A 15,815-nucleotide genomic window follows, 5' to 3' on the forward strand; every position below is an offset into this window, starting at 1 on the left:
ATGTCATATTTTGATAAAAAGCAGCTTCTGCCAGAACCTGTGGACAACACAGGGCCACAGAAGGATTGACATTTGAGAGACCTGAGAAGGATTTGAGACATGATTAGATTTGCATTAGAAAGTTTAATCCTCGGCTTTGTAGAGGATAGCTAAGGAGCTAAGGGGCTGTTTGTAGAAGTAATCCAGGCAAGCAATTATGAAGGCGTGAATTAAAGTAGAGCAAAAGGGCTGACAAGGACAGTAATAGTACCTACTTCACTGGGGCTCTTCTGATGAGTTAATGGGAAGGCACAATGGGTTTAATTATTGTTCCAAATCAAACAAACAAATCAATGCTCCTTGCATACCATGCAGAGCAAGATATAAGGTATTTGGATTAGAAAGCTTTAAGGGAAACATCTTAATTAGTCCATGCAACCTTGCCTTCTTTCAAGCACAGGTAAAATCACCTCCCTGCCTAAGACCGGATAGTGTGGAATACAGAGTAAATGGCCGAAGTAAGGAATACCACGGAACATGTCAGAACCTGAGCGTGACCTGTTCCTATGGTGCCCCAGGTAAAGGGTTAGGACCATTCGGGCGCCTGAGCTCCAGCACCTGGAGCCCAGCGCTACTGTAGGCGTTTCCCCTCCTCCCTAACCACTCAGTTCAGAGGTGGGGCCATTGAAGGGGGCGGGCATTCCGGTCGAGGGGTGGAGTTGGGGCCAGAAAAGATGCCAATGGGACGCGAGCTTTCCCATGGTTAGCCAATTGAACGCGCTCTGGGACCGCCCCCATCCGGTGATTGGCACGACGAACCTCCCAGGAGTCTTGTGTCTCGCGAGAGTCCCGGTTTTCGGCGGTGCTTTGTCGATTGGTCTGGATCCTCCGACACTTGGAGCCTTTTGCCGGGTCGAGGCTGAGTGGGGGGCTGTCTGGTGTCGTGGGTACGGCCAGGGACCTTGACGAGGCGCAGGCTGGGAGCTGCGTGTCCTCCCACCCTGGAGCCCGAGGCCCAGGTGAGGCGCGGCCCGGGCACTGGGTTCTCGGGCTGGACCTTTACCTGCCTTCTCCTCCGCCCGAGCGGAGATGGACTGGCAGAGACACTCTGCTGCCACTTGGCAGAAGGACGCCGTGGTAGGAAAGCGAGACCCGATTAAGCCCTGCCAGGTACTGACTCACTCCACCTATGTGGAAGGGTGTGCAACCTTGAAAGGAACATTTGGATTAAAAATAGTGGGTGAACTTGTGGTTCTAATGCTAACGCCCTTTTTAGTTCATGGAGTATACAGTAGAGTATACTATGCTTCTAGGGTTTAACCGCCTTACTTAAGTGTCCCAGCCCGTTTTTAACACGTGCTTTTTCTGCTAATTTACAGAGTTCAAGTGGAGTCACACTTACATTTTGAACTTCGTTTCTAATGCAGACACTTAAAGCAGCTCTATTCACCTCCCAAAAAGGTAATGCGGATTCCTCCAGTAAAGGAGCATGTCAGTATTTATTGAATTCTTGTGCTTGTCAAAAACCACAACATTATCTGTGTTTTCACTGAAGGAAAAGCACTGCCAAAAAAGCGGGAGGCCTGGGGAGATGGGGAGGCAAAGGAGGATTGGGAAGCAAATACTTAACCCTATAGATACCGGAATTTTCACCCACCGGTGTGAAAGTTTGTAGAAAATAATTGTTGGTGAGGATATGGAGGAATTGGAACCCTTGTGCATTGCTTGTGGGCATGCAAAATGGTGTAGTTGCTTTGGAAAACAGTTTGATGATTTCTCAAAAAATGAAACACAGAGTTACCATATGATCCGGCAATTCCACTTACTGGTATATACCCCAGAAAACTGAAAGCAGACACTCAGTTACTGGTACATCCATGTTCACAGTAACATTGTTTCTAATAGCCGAAGGGTAGAAACAACCCAAGTAAATGTAGAAAGGAATGGATAAACAAAATGTACATATACATGCAATGGAGTATTTAGTCAACCTTAAGGAGTCAGTAATACCTGCTACAACATAGGAGAATCTTGAAAACATGCTAAGTGAAATAAGCCAGACACAAAGACAAATACTGTATGGTTCCACCGATATGAGGAACTTAGTCAAATTCATAGAGACAAAAAGTGAAACAGAGTTTACCAGGGTCCAGGGAGAGGAGAGAATGGGGAGTTACTATTTAATAGGTACAGAATTTCTGTTTGGGATGATGGAAACGTCCTGGAAATGTGATCGTTGTACATTATGAATGTAAGTAACGCCTCTGAATTACACACTTAAAAATGGTTTATGGCCTGTATATTTCACCATACACACACACACACACACCAGAACTCATCAAATACAGTCTATATTTGCAACCAATCATTGGATAACTTTAATTCCAGCATTTGGGTTGTACAAACATAATTTGTGAAACCTTTTCAAGTTTTGATTTGAGAACTAAATGAGAGAAATTCATGTTCAAAGCTTACAAGATGCCGTTTTTCAGTGTATGTGTGTTTGTTTTAAATTTTGAATACACTAGATAGTATGTGCAGGATGAATATAGGTAACAATGTTTAAATGTTAAAATTCCTAAACACTCAACTACATACATTGTATTACACACACTGGAGACAACCAAATCTATTCTTGTTATGTACTTGGAAATAAACTATTTTGATATCTTACATTTGACCTATCAATCAACATCATTAGAAAAACCATAATTTCAGGGCACCTGGGTGGGTCAGTTGGTTAAGCGTCTGACTCTTGGTTTCAGCTCAGGTCATGATCCCATGGTCATGAGATCAAGCCCCACATCAGGCCCTGGGCTGAGTGTGGAGCCTGCTTAAGATCCTCTCTTTCCCTCTGCCCCTCTTCCCTGCTCATACTCAAAATAAATAAACTTAAAAAAATAAAGTGTTAAAAACAAACAAAAAAGCCCCATAATTTCAAACTAGCTCTTTCTAAACATACAGCCAAGACGAATGGCATCTTCCATACTGTTATTAGGATGGATTTTATCTTAGGGTTTTTTTTGGGAGGTGGGGAGGCTAAATGCTCCCTGCGCATAGTTCATATATTTCAAATACCATTTTCTTAGCCATTCGACAAGTAAGAAAATGCTGATTTATTTTCTCCCCTTTTGTATATGGGAAAATACAAGGTGTTCAAGCTGAGATGGTATATATACGATGCTGAAACCTTCATCAACTCCTCCAAAGATTGTTTGCAGTCTTCTGTTTGGACTGTTTTTCCATGTGTGGCTTGTGAAATCACAGGAGGAGTGACTGTTGCCCAGGTACGTGTTTAGCTGGCACAGCAGTGCTTTCCAGGTTGCCCACTAACCTTGTGAGTACATGTGAATAGAATTATTCTTTTTTCCACCATCAAAATGAGTGACCGTTACTTAGAGCAACGAATTCATGTTAAGTTTTGTGTAAAGTTAAATAAATCTGCAAGTGAGACACTTGAGATGTTAAAAGTAGTTTATGGTGAAGAAGTAATGTCGAGAGCAAGAGTTTTTGACTGGCACAAAAGGTTTAAAGAAGGCAGAGATGATATCCATGTGATGTGAAAAGTGGCTGTCCAGTTATCCACAGAACACAGGAAAACATTGAGAAGGTCAGAAATCGGGTTGGCTCAGATAGCTGAAAAGTGAAATGTAGACTAAGAAACAAACTCATGCTGAAAGAAAACTTGCACATGAGGAAAGTTTCTAGGAGGATTATATCTCATTCTGTTGTGGTTCAGGACTCTGCCGAGGCCAAACGATAACAGAGCTGCACATGAACCTGACACTTGGGTATATATTCAGGGCACAATCCTACATACAGTTTAGTTTCACGGGTCTTGGAGTAACTTGTATCTGAATCTCAAGTGAGCTGAGCTTTTTCAAACGTGTTCCGTTGGCTTTGTAGGTACATGATTTGAGCAGAGTCAAACCTGTGGAGTTGAGTGGACAAAGGAGAGAGCATGGAGCCTAGAGGTTTATTGGGAACCTGGCCCTCTGTTACCGCAGTACCTAAATTTCTACCTTGTCTTTTCAGGGTGAGCTCATTTGAATAGTCAGTAGGTTACCTACAGTCTGGGCAGTTAAACTTTCAACAGGGAGCTGGACATCAGTGTTACACTGTATGGAAATACTTCATGTTATTTTTTTAATGTTTATTTATTTTTGAGGGAGAGAGTGTGAGCGGGGCAAAGAGACAATGGGGGGACAGAGGATGCAAAGCGGGCTCTGCACTGACAGCAGTGAGCCCGATGCGGGACTTGAATTCACGAACCGTGAGATCATAATCTTAGCTGAAGTCGGATGCTCAACCAACTGAGCCTCCCAGGTGCCCCTTTATGGTACTGTTTCAACAACGATAAGAAAAGAATGGCCATCTTTAGGCAGAAATATTCAGACTTGTAATAATGGAATTTTTGTGGTGGGAGATGGAGGAGGTCAGATGTTGGAAACTGGAATTCAAATCTGTCCGCAAGAATGAAACAGAAGAGGCTGTAGGAATAGTGGGCAGTTTTAGTAAAAATATACTCTTCCCTTCCACTCCCCCCACCCCCAAATCAGGACCTGATTTTGGTCAAAAGCCCACAAAACTTTCTATTCTTTATGTAATCTAAATTTTAGTTTCAAATGGATTCTCATATATAAACTGTTTGGGTCTGGAATTTGGTATGAAGGGTAGACAAATAGAGTTCAATTTTGTTCCTAACTTCTTTCACCAGGAGAACGAGATTCCACGCTTCGAGTTTTGAAAGGCATGATGACAATTAGCAACGTATGAATAACAACATACACAATCTCTTCATCAACAACAAGGAACTGCATTCTCACCTTCACATTGTCTACGTGTGCTACTGAGCGTGGGGTCATATCCTAAGCTTCAGCTCTAATAAGCATTCATCAAAGGGAAGGTATGATCTTGGATATTCAGTTGGCCACAAATAGCTTTAAGTACATTATGGTCAAGTCCAATGGTAGCTTTGCTGAAACATTAATAGAAAAGCATTGGTAATTCATGTCAGAATGAGATACAAAATAATAGGTGAAAAATGATTTCACATAAAAGAAATTTTGATAAACCTAGAAAACAATTTGTTATTTTTGTCCATTAACATTAGCATTTTAAAGAGCTACTTGAATCACGTGTTGTTCCTTCCCATAAGAAGAGATTTTGAGTACAACAGGATGAATTTCTCATTGAGAAACTTGTTTTTGCCCCAATTTCTAGTCTCCAGTAGGACACTGTCATCATTCAGTATTGGTATTGTAGCAACTTAGATGCACCAAATTGCAACATATAGGACTTAAGTCAGAGCCCCATGGCAGTGACTCTGAAAAGACTAGTTTTATTAGTTATACTATTAAGGGTTTTTTGTTGCTGTTTTAAAAGACTCCCAGAAATCCAAATTTACATTTTGTGGAACATGAGCCAAAACTAATTGAGGTTGTCATGGAAAAATGATCTCATTTTAATGGTCTATATTACCTCTGGGACCCGGCTGGTCAAAGCTGTGTGGCCCACAAAGCAAAAATTAGAATGATGTTTTTCATATTGTCTTAATTTTTTATTACTGACTTTGTTACAGCTTGATCTTTGGAGGTGCTTTGTACTGTGTAAATGAAATTTACTGAAAATGTACATAAATGACGTCCCAATAAACCATAAATTGATTTTTTTATATTAGTGTTGATCATCTGTGTTATGAGGCATTTGCTAATCCTCCATATTTTAGCCACCTGCTCATGTCTCTAATGGTTTTCATCTAAATAAAGTTTAACTTAATTGCCATACCTCAAATTTTTAAAAAATCGACTAATGGATAGATAAGATCTAACCCCCCTGACCCGCAGACCCATAACCCATAATAAAAACACAGCGTAGGAGGCAATGTGGTGAGGTTCCAGCTCCAGCTAGACTTGTGATCTGAAGCTTTCAGTCTAAAGTATTAGTTACCAGAGGCTAGCTACTGCAACCAATTACAAGCTCGGTGGCTTAGAACAACAGAAGTTTATTCTGTCAGTTTTTGAGCCCCAGAAATTAAGTATATGCTCTGGGGAGGAGGGGGTCAGTTGCTTGAGTCTCCCAGTTTCTGGCGGCTGCCAGCCTTACCTAGCCTGAAGTTGTATCTACATCATCTTCAAGGCCAAAATCAGATCTTTTTTTAAAGTTTTTTTTTTAAATATTTTCGAGAGAGAGGGAGACACAGAATCCGAAGCAGGCTCCAGGCTCTGAGCTGTCAGCACAGAGCTGAGGTGGGGGTCAAGCCCACGAACCGTGAGATCATGACCTAAGCCAGTCAGTTGCTTAACCAACTGAGCCACCCAGGCATCCCTAATCTCTACTTGTCTTCACACAGCCTCCTCCTTTGAGCATGGAATCTTCTGCATCCCTCTTACAAAGGCATTTGTGATTAGACTTAGGGCTCACAGATTATCTAGGATAATCTTCCCATCTCCAGATTCCTAATCTAATCACATCTGCAAATCACCTTTTCCAAATACAGTAACATTTACAGGTTTGAGATTAGGACTCGATTATCTTTGGGAGTCATTATCCAGTCCACTATCCCATAGATTTTTCTCTTCTGTAAAACACCCTATAACCTCTAGAACAGTACTGCCAATGAAACTTTCTGTAGTGATGGATATATTCTGTATCTGTTGCTAGTACAGTAGCTTCTAGCCACTTGTGACTACTGAGCATTTGAAATGTGGCTGACACAACTGAGCCACATTTTTCATTTTATTCAGTTTTGATTTAAATTTAAATAGCCCCATGTGACTAGTGGCTATCACACCAGACAGTGTCTATAGTTCTAAATCCTGGTCTCTGTGGCACCTTAAAAAAAAAATGAGTTCCCTATTTTTCCGCACTGTTTCACTGCCTGGCTTAAGACTGCTTACATTTTTCACCCAACTACACACACACACACACACACACACACACACACTTTTTTTTATCATCAGCACTCCCTGGCCAGCCCTGTCTGAACTTATAAATGTCCTCCAGTCAGTGCAAATACATGTACTTCCTATCCCCCCTCCCACTTTTTCCCCTCTAGCAATTTTGGCCTTCTAACACATTTGTTGTGTAAATTACCTAAAAATCACAAGGCTGGGTTTTACAATGTAATAGGTAATATTAAAAAATGCAATTTAGATACAAAGGCTGCAACAGTGTTATGAAATAAGCATTAAGAGGGATTCCAAGGTGGGGATGCCCGGGTGGCTCAGTGGGTTCAACATCCAACTCTTGATTTCGGCCCAGGGCTGTGGGATCAAGCCCCGCGTGGAGATCCGAGCTAAGCATGGAAAGTGCTTGAGAATCTCTCCCCATCTGCCCCTCAAAAAAAAAAAAACAAAAAAAAATCCAAGGTGAATATTAATTATCTTTATTTAAAATTACTGGAAAATGAGGTATTTACAGACAATCAGGGCAGGTCAGAAGGAAGAACTAGCTGATACTAGGCTCTGTTCATCTTGCTACAGTTACATTTCTCCCCATACAAAACCTTCCCCCATCACTCCAGTGCAATACTTTCACGTTCTAACAATCTAGCACCGTCCTGCCCTTTAAATCCCCCCTCATAGCCGTTCTGCTCATTCATCAAAACCACCTAACATGCTGACAGATGCTCCCTTTGTGCCAAATTGCAACTTCTGTAGGTTCAATGTAACTAAATACTATGAAGAGCTTATATTCTTAATACCTCTGTGCTCTCCCCTGACCAAACTGGCCTCATCTGTTTCAGCATTTCTACAGTTACACTACAACATGAAATGCCAAGAGAGGGAAGTAACTTTCCAAGAGGTCACATAGCCAGAAAGTTACATGAGGATCCGTGTTCAGGGCTACACATGTGACAGGACCTTGAGTCAGTACCTAACCTGTGGTTGCTTCATCTGTAAAATGAGAGCACAGCGTCACCTTCACAAAGTTGTAAGAACTAAATGACAAGATGAGAAATCGAACACCTGCTGTGCTGCCCTCACTGCCAGCGCTGTCCTGCACTGGATACATGGTTGCTACAAGTGAAAGAATATTTGACCTCATTAGAGGCATGTGTATGTTGTAAACTGCAGAGTTGCAATAAATCAGTTAAAATACCAGCATTAGAGTATTCCAGCTTCCATGGCTTGTGCCTGTAGTTTTCAACCTACAAAAAAGAAAAATTTTCAAATGACCTTTTACATTTTAAACAGAAAGCAAATTTTGAGGTAAATTCTTTTCAGTTTGTCTCAAAGGTGGCGCAGAAAAAGACTTGTATGCACTGTTCCAATACCCGGGTTTCTCACCTTTAAAAATAAGCTGCCCTTGGGGCACCTGGGCAGCTCAGTTGGTTAAGCATGGGGGTCAAGATTTTGGCTCAGATCATGATCTCACCATTTGTGAGCTTGAGCCCCACTTCCGGCTCTGCGCTGGCAGCGGAGAGCCTGCTTGGGATGTTCTCTCTCTCTCTCTCTCTCTCTCTCAAAATAAATAATCGTCAAAAAATAAATAAAAGGCATCTCTGAAGGTATCGTCAAAACTAAGGTTAAGGTTAAATTTATCACTGTGCTATTATTAACCGTATAAAAATATCACAAAGGTGCTGAAACTTCAAGAAAAATTTCCTCTGGTTCCGCTGTGACTCCAGACAGGATCCAGAGAGGAGTTTTAGTCTCATCCCTGGGTTTTATGGAGACTTACTTTACCCTTCTGTGTTAGCCTCTTAAGGCACTGCGTCAACCTTAAAAGGGCACAGGAAAGGGCGGTCTGGGGTTTTACAGGCTTCTCTACGACCGCTGCTCTCCTCTCCCGACAACACTCCCTGAACCTCAGCGGTTTCCAGGGCCAAGTCCGAAAACCCACCGGAAGCAGTTGTCCTGCGGGGGGTGAGGGAGCAGGGAACTTACATGCCCTCTATCCGAAGGGGCAGACAACTGGGGGGCCTTGGAACCAAGCACGTGGGAACCCCGGGTCGCCATTGGCCACGTGCTCCGGGCCGAACGCCTCGCTTTTCCCTCCACGACGGGGACATACCTGCGCCTGTAAGTCAGGCCGCTGCAGCCCCGCACACGTCGGAGACCGACTCCGCAGGCCCCGGGTCGGGCTCCCGCATTCGCAGGCGGGGGCCGGGCCCCGAACCCGCCGCAAAGCAGCCGCCACTGCGGCCGCGCCCTGGGGGAGCAAAGCGCAAGATGGTTAGGGCGCCCGGGCCTGCCCGCGGGGAAGCCTCTCGGCGGCTCCGCGCGGCGTCTGTGCCTCGCGCGGCCCCGGGACGGGCTGGACCGCCCGCCCCCCGGGCCGCCGAGGGCTGCTCTACCCCTCCGTTCTGGCCGCCGGGAGCAGCGGAGCTCCAGGCGGGCAAAGCTAGAGGGGACACGGGGCGAGCGCAGCCCCACCCGGGCCCGGAGGCCTGGCACCCTCCCCCATGCCCACCGACACTTACGGCTCAGCTCCGCGGGACTGAAGCCGACGCCTCGCGTGCGGCACAGAGAACCCGGCGGTGGCGCGGCGACGAGGTCGGCGGCGCAGCGGGAGGCGGGCAGCCAATCCCCTCAAGTCTCCGGCCAGGGGGCGGGGCGGGCCCGGCCATTGGCCCCCGCGGTTCTCGGCCCGCCCCGGTCTTTCGGGCTCCTTCGGGCTCCTCCGGGCTCCTCCGGGCTCCTCCGGGCTCCTCCGGGCTCCTCCGCGCTTCTCCGCGCTCCTCCGCGCTCCTCCGCGCTCTTCCGCGGGCGGAGGATGCGCTAGGCCTGCAGGAGCATCTTTCTCGGAAGCTCCGGAGCCCTAGCGCCTCCCCTTGGCCCTGGAGGACGTGGTTCTCGCAGGCGCTGTGCCTTCCTAGGGGCCCCTCCTAGGGAGAGTTCGTGGTTACTCTAGGGCTGTGCCAGGATCCAGATTCCCTTTCCTACAACTACACCAGTCCAGTATGTGTCTTGAGTCTGTCCTGCTAATCTGGAAGCTTAAAGAGAAGCCGGACCTTGTCTCTTTCACCAGGCGCACCCAGCGGCTCCTCCTAAACCTGAAAGGACCACTGTTCCTTCATTCGCTAACCGCGTTCAAAGAGCGGACTTCAATCAGCAAGCGGTTGGGGAGCACCATAAACCTTCCCTAGGTGACAGACTCACACTTGACAAACAAGCGGAATAAAATCGGAGTATGTGCTAAAGTAACTTGTATTACAGTCCTGAGTTTACCATCCGTTGTCAAATTTAGTCCTCAAAATATCCTATCAGCCCCACATTTTAAGTGGATAAACAGACACACTGAGTAACTTTCCAAGGTGACAAATTAGCTAGTAAGTGGTGGATCAGGGATTTCAACTCAAAAAGTCTGGAAGTATAGCCCCTTAAAACACCACACTGCCTCTCCACAGGTGTGTAAGGTGGGGCGGGAAGGCAAACGTAGCATCTACATTTGATGGGCCGATCAAGATAGGCCGCCTATGTGGTTGGGGTCCAACAGGCACAAAGAACAGCTTGTGGAAGAACAGGAAAGCACTTGACCGGTTTAAGGAGCCCAGAATGTGAATGGAACTTAAGGATGTAGGAGCAGAGTGGTCTGAGATGAGGGTGGCTCCAGGCCAGACGAAGCTTGAGGCCCTGGTGGAAGGCATATGACATGCTAAGAACAATGGAAAGCTGTTCTAGCAGTTTTTAGGAGTGGAAATGATAGGATCTGATGGAGGGTGTGGTTTGAGAGTCAGTAAGTTGCTTTTGCTGAGAAGAAAAGGAGTAAATTTTATTAATAAATCGTGGCAGCCAGCCACTACTTTGCAGATATTCATAACATCAATGTAAAATGGGTTAAAGTGGCAGAGGGAACACCAGTTTGCTTGTGCGTTTACCTTTCTTATCTCAGATTCTTCTAAACATGTCTCTGGTTTCAAACCTGTTCTTGTTTTAGTCTTTTTGGATGTCTGAGAGGCATTAACCTTTCCTTCGATTATGTCAGTGAATGTGGACAAGTTGCATGGCAAGAAATCTCAGGACAGAGAAAGAAAATCTCAATAAAGAGACTAATGTAGGAATCCAGTGGCGATCTAGTGGGGTTGGCAGTAGTTGTGCAGAATGTCTTCCTCCCCAACCAGGTGATAAAAACTGAAAGAGGTTATGAAATCATTACAAAGAGTGTTTAACTTGAACTCGGGGAGAAACCCACCTCAGTCCGAAGGCTTCACACAACTCTGGCCAAATGACAACTGCAGCTCATTGGAAAAGGCGAAACCATTCATTTTGTGTAGAGGAAAAATGGCTTCTCAACTATTAAAAAAAATTAATTAATACAGAGATGATGGAGTAAAATTAACTCATTGTATAAATTCAGGGTAATCTGTATGTGGTATTAAAAATGCTTCTAATTCGGTTTAAAGAAAATGGAACCAATTGGCTTTATTACCAGATCTGATTGAGAGAAATCTGTCCCATCTGAGAGAACTTAGCTTGATCCAGAGGACCAGGGACCCAGGTGGAAAGCCACAGGAGACCTGATGGGCTTCTGCTGTCTTCCTAGTTCCCCAAACTCCCTCCTCAATAAATAGGTTCATCTTCCCTAGACCACCCTGAAGTCCCTGCCCCTGAGTTCCAGGCTCCATTCTTGCCAGCCTGCCACAGCCTCACAAGCTATCCATTATTTTGGGGTTTTTCCCCTTCCTGTCTCTTCTCTCACTTCTGCTTGGCTCTTAGCTTCTCTATGTATATATACTCTCTCTCTCCCAACCTGAATAAACCTTCCCTCCATCAAATGTCCCCCAGTCCCCCAAACCACACTCTCCTCCCCTTCCTAAGAGACCTTCAGAAAGACCACACCAACACAGGTCTCTAGCCTTATTCAGTCTCAGCCTCATGCAGCCCTCAGGTCAGTATAGTCTGACTTTCCTCTTCCCAATTTCCCTGACACTACTCTCCAAGGTCACCAGTGACCTCTCAGCGACCAAATCCAATGCTCCTTATCTCCTCTAGCTTCTCTGTGGCATTGGACATAGCCGACCACTCCTTCCTTGATTCCTTCTTCCCTCTGGTTTCTAAGTCTCCACCCTTCCCTGCTTTTCCTCCTACACTTTGCTCCTCCCTCTTTTGTCCTACCCTTTCCAGCAACATTCTCTCTCAACTCTCTTGCCTTTTCGCTGTTTGCTCTTGCTGACCCACCTCCCAGGAATGATAGTAATACACCTCATTAATTGAGTATCAGACACTTTATACATGCCATCTCTAATTCATAAGACAATTCTGCAAGGGAGATAATGAGAATATTATTAGTATCACTGAGTGAGCTTATGAACCAGTCATAGTGTTTAGTCTTTTACATAAAAATATCATTATCATCACTTTAGAGATCATAAACGGAGACCAAGAAAGCTTGAGTGATTTTCCTAGACTGCACAACTTTGGCAGAGCTAGGATCCCCATGCCGGGCTCCCAGCCTGCCTGCTTAAGATCACCAACTCTTAAACCGGGCTCCCAGCCTGCCTGCTTCCCCCCCCCCCCCCCCCACCTTGCACCCATGCAGAGGTGATCCCTCAGCCAAGACTGCTCTCCCCAGCTTCAGGTACCAAATACCCACAAGCCCTGCACACATCCTCATCCGGTGGACCCAGAGACACCACAGATCAGCTTGTCTCAAGCAGTTCATTCTCTTCTTCCAACCCCACACTTTTGCGTCCTCTTGATGAATAATAACACTTCCTTAGCCCCCGCGGTCCAGGATTCAGCCCAGATGACTTCCTCTTTCTGCCTCCTCTACAATTCTCAGCACCCTGCTTCCTCACCTTTCATTCGGTCAGTTCTCTCTATAGATCATCCCTTGAGTCTCCCCTCTTGTACCCACTCCCTGTTAAACTTTAGTTCTAGCTTATATCATCTGCTTTCTGGCCCACTGTGGCAGCCTCCATTCAGCCTCCCTCCCTCCAGTCTCCCCTCCCCCAGTATAATGCCTACACTGCTATTATCTCCATTGGAAATCCTTAAATGGCTCCACACTGCCACCAGGATCAAGACCAATGCCCTATCTTTTGACCTCCCCCCATCCCACGCACCTGTTATGATCCAGCCATACTGAACTATCTGTATTTCCCTGAATGTTCTGTCCAGCACTGTTCCATACAACTCTCTGTGATAATGGAAATGTTCTATAACTGTGCTGTCCATTATGGCAGCCACGTGGCTAGTCAGTCCTTGAAATGTGACTAGTACAACAAAGGAATGATTTTAAATTTTTATTTACTTTTAACTAATTTATTTTTTAATGTTTTTGTTTATGTTTCAAGAGAGAGAAAGCATGCAACTGTGTGAGCGGGCCAGGCGCAGAGACAGAGGCGGTCAGAGCCCAATGCGGGCCTCGAACTCACAAACCATGAGATCGTGACCTGGGCCAAAGTCAGATGTTTAACGGACCACCCAGGCGCCCCTACTTTTAACTAATTTGAATTTTTTTTAACGTTTATTTATTTTTGAGAGACAGAGACAGAGAGCCCGTGGGGGAGGGGCAGAGAGAGAGGGAGACAGAATCTGAAGGCTTCAGGCTGTCAGCACGGAGCCCAATGCAAGGCTGGAGCCCACGAACCTTGAGATCATGACCTGAGCTGAAGTCGGACGCTTAATCGACTGAGCCACCCAGGCGCCCCTAATTTAAATTTAAATAGTCATGTGTGACTGGTAGATACCATATTGCACAGCACAGCAATTTATATCTCAAAGATGCCCAGCAGCGTGGACATCACCTGAAATCTTGTCAGCAGTAAAGGCTCTCAAAAACAAACAAACAAACAAACAAACAAACAAACAAACAAACAAAAGGATCTCAGGCCTGATCCCTGATCTGCGATTCGTAATCTGCATTTCAACCAATGTAATTTATATGCACGTTGAAGTTTCAGGAAGCACTGCTCTAAGAGCTCTTGCTTCCTTGCCTTTGCACATGCCGTTTTGTCTGGACTGCCCATCACATCTCCTCCTTTGTTCCTTGATCCCTATTTGTCCCTCAAGACTCATCATCTGCAAGCACAACCTATTCTTAGTATGGTTTTCTGGAGGACAGAGAGTGGTGGGGAGGAGTGAGAAGGAGAGAGAAAACGTCTATGATAAAACTACATGTGTCTTGTAATCCCAAGTATCTATGTATCTGTATCTATGCTCATATATACACATATTATATATAGTCCGTGTGTCTACATGAAAAGATGGTTACTGTTGGTAGTGCTTCTCTCAAGATGGTGGGATTTCACATAATTTTTTTCTTTTAAATATTTCTGAGGTGTCATTCAAATTCTTTACAATGAGTATATATTATTTGTAATCAGAAAATAAAATAATAATCATGGGGTGCCTGGGTGGCTCAGTCGGTTGAGCATCTGACTCTTGGTTTTGGCTCAGGTCGTGATCTCATGGTTCTTGAGTCCGAGTCCTGGGCTCTGTGCTGGCAGAGTGAAGCCTGCTTGCGATTCTCTCTCTCTCTCTCTCTCTCTCTCTCTCTCTCTCTCTCTTTCTCCCCCTCCCCCACTCGTTCTCCCTCTCTCTCCCTCCTTCTCTCTCAAAAATAAATATTAAAAAATTGTTTAAAAATAAAATAATCATTTTCATTACAGAAAATAAAAGAAAGCCTATTTTACCCTTCTGTAGACACCTGTATGAACGTGATATCAGAATAGAGTACAGTGGAACCTTGAACGATGTGGGGGTTAGACGCACTGACCCCAGCATGGTCAAAAATCTGCATATAACTTTTGACTCTTCCAGAACTTAACTACTAATAGCCTACTGTTGACTGGATGTCTTACAGATAACATAGTCAATTAACACAATCCTGTATACTATAGGTTTAAATATACTGTATTCTTTTTTTTAATTTTTTTTTTAACGTTTATTTATTTTTGAGAGAGAGAGAGACAGAGCATGAACGGGGGAGGGGCAGAGAGAGGGAGACACAGAATCTGAAACAGGCTCCGGGCTCTGAGCTGTCAGCACAGAGCCCGACGCGGGGCTTGAACTCACCGACTGCGAGATCGTGACCTGAGCGGAAGTCGGCCGCTTAACCGACTGAGCCACCCAGGCGCCCCTATACTGCATTCTTAAAATAAAGCTAGAGAAAAATGTTACTAAGAAAATCGTAAGGAAGAGAAATACGTTAACAGCATCACACCGTATTTATCTTAAAAGTCCACACAGAGGCAGCCCTGGGCAGGCCAAACCTGTGTTGGTGAAGGGACACCTGTATAGTGCTTTTCAAAAGGACAGCTGACACCTACCACAGTTAGAGACGCTCGTTTGATTAATGGCTGGGAGCAGCAGGGCAACCGCTCACTGAAATCAGATGAAGATAACATCATGGTCTCCCTTGCGACGCATTTGCTGTTCTGTCTCATGTCTACCCTTGTGCCCCAACAGACATGATCCTAACAGGATAAAGACAATCACTGCATCCCCTGCCCGGGTTCCTCTCTATGGCTGCAGCCTCAAAGCAGGGTCAAGTGTCCCGAGAGGGTCACCTAGCCTCATTACAGGTATCTGCGGAGGCATTTGGGCACCTTGGGTGGCATCTTAGCTGGCCCGAAGCATCACGGATTTGCTCTATTAAGAACCGGTGTTTTTGTATATTGCATTCCATTCTTTTCTAAGTTTTGGCGATGTTTTCTTCACTGGAAACAGTGTGACAGTTACCTATAGAGGTTATTTTAAATTCGTGGCAAAATGTGTTTGCTGAGCAGTGGGAGACAATTTCTGCAAGGCTTAGTGGGATCAGCTGTGGAAATCAATGGGGTCCAGTTATAGAGTAGGGCCACAAAAAGCCATCAGCGCAAACAGAGGAGGCGACATAGCCTGGGGCCAAAACACTCTGCACAGCAATTAATCTGCAAAGTCAGA

At 45.1% G+C, this 15,815-nt stretch overlaps 2 long non-coding RNA genes and 1 other non-coding gene across 6 annotated transcripts; 1 reads left to right on the forward strand and 2 right to left on the reverse strand.

Annotated features, from left to right (window-relative positions):
- Positions 1 to 845: 845 nt before the first annotated feature.
- Positions 846 to 5,653, forward strand: LOC131507596 (uncharacterized). 4 transcript variants are annotated; one of them, XR_009259580.1, is made up of 5 exons: positions 846 to 1,149; positions 1,359 to 1,440; positions 3,132 to 3,266; positions 3,886 to 4,015; positions 4,700 to 5,653. It is a non-coding gene; the product is annotated as an uncharacterized LOC131507596 (long non-coding RNA). The 4 variants fall into 4 exon arrangements; XR_009259578.1 differs by having other exon boundaries at positions 847 to 1,149; positions 4,697 to 5,653; XR_009259582.1 differs by lacking the exon at positions 3,886 to 4,015 and having other exon boundaries at positions 853 to 1,149.
- A 1,697-nt stretch (positions 5,654 to 7,350) lies between these two features.
- LOC131507597 (uncharacterized) lies at positions 7,351 to 9,811 on the reverse strand. Its single transcript, XR_009259583.1, has 3 exons — positions 9,407 to 9,811; positions 8,998 to 9,135; positions 7,351 to 8,131 (listed from the first exon to the last, which is right to left on the reverse strand). It is a non-coding gene; the product is annotated as an uncharacterized LOC131507597 (long non-coding RNA).
- LOC131508265 (small nucleolar RNA SNORA26) lies at positions 8,598 to 8,717 on the reverse strand. Its single transcript, XR_009259963.1, has one exon. It is a non-coding gene; the product is annotated as a small nucleolar RNA SNORA26 (small nucleolar RNA).
- Positions 9,812 to 15,815: the final 6,004 nt, after the last annotated feature.

Source organism: Neofelis nebulosa, chromosome 3 (assembly GCF_028018385.1).
Source record: "Neofelis nebulosa isolate mNeoNeb1 chromosome 3, mNeoNeb1.pri, whole genome shotgun sequence".
Lineage (NCBI taxonomy): Eukaryota > Metazoa > Chordata > Mammalia > Carnivora > Felidae > Neofelis > Neofelis nebulosa.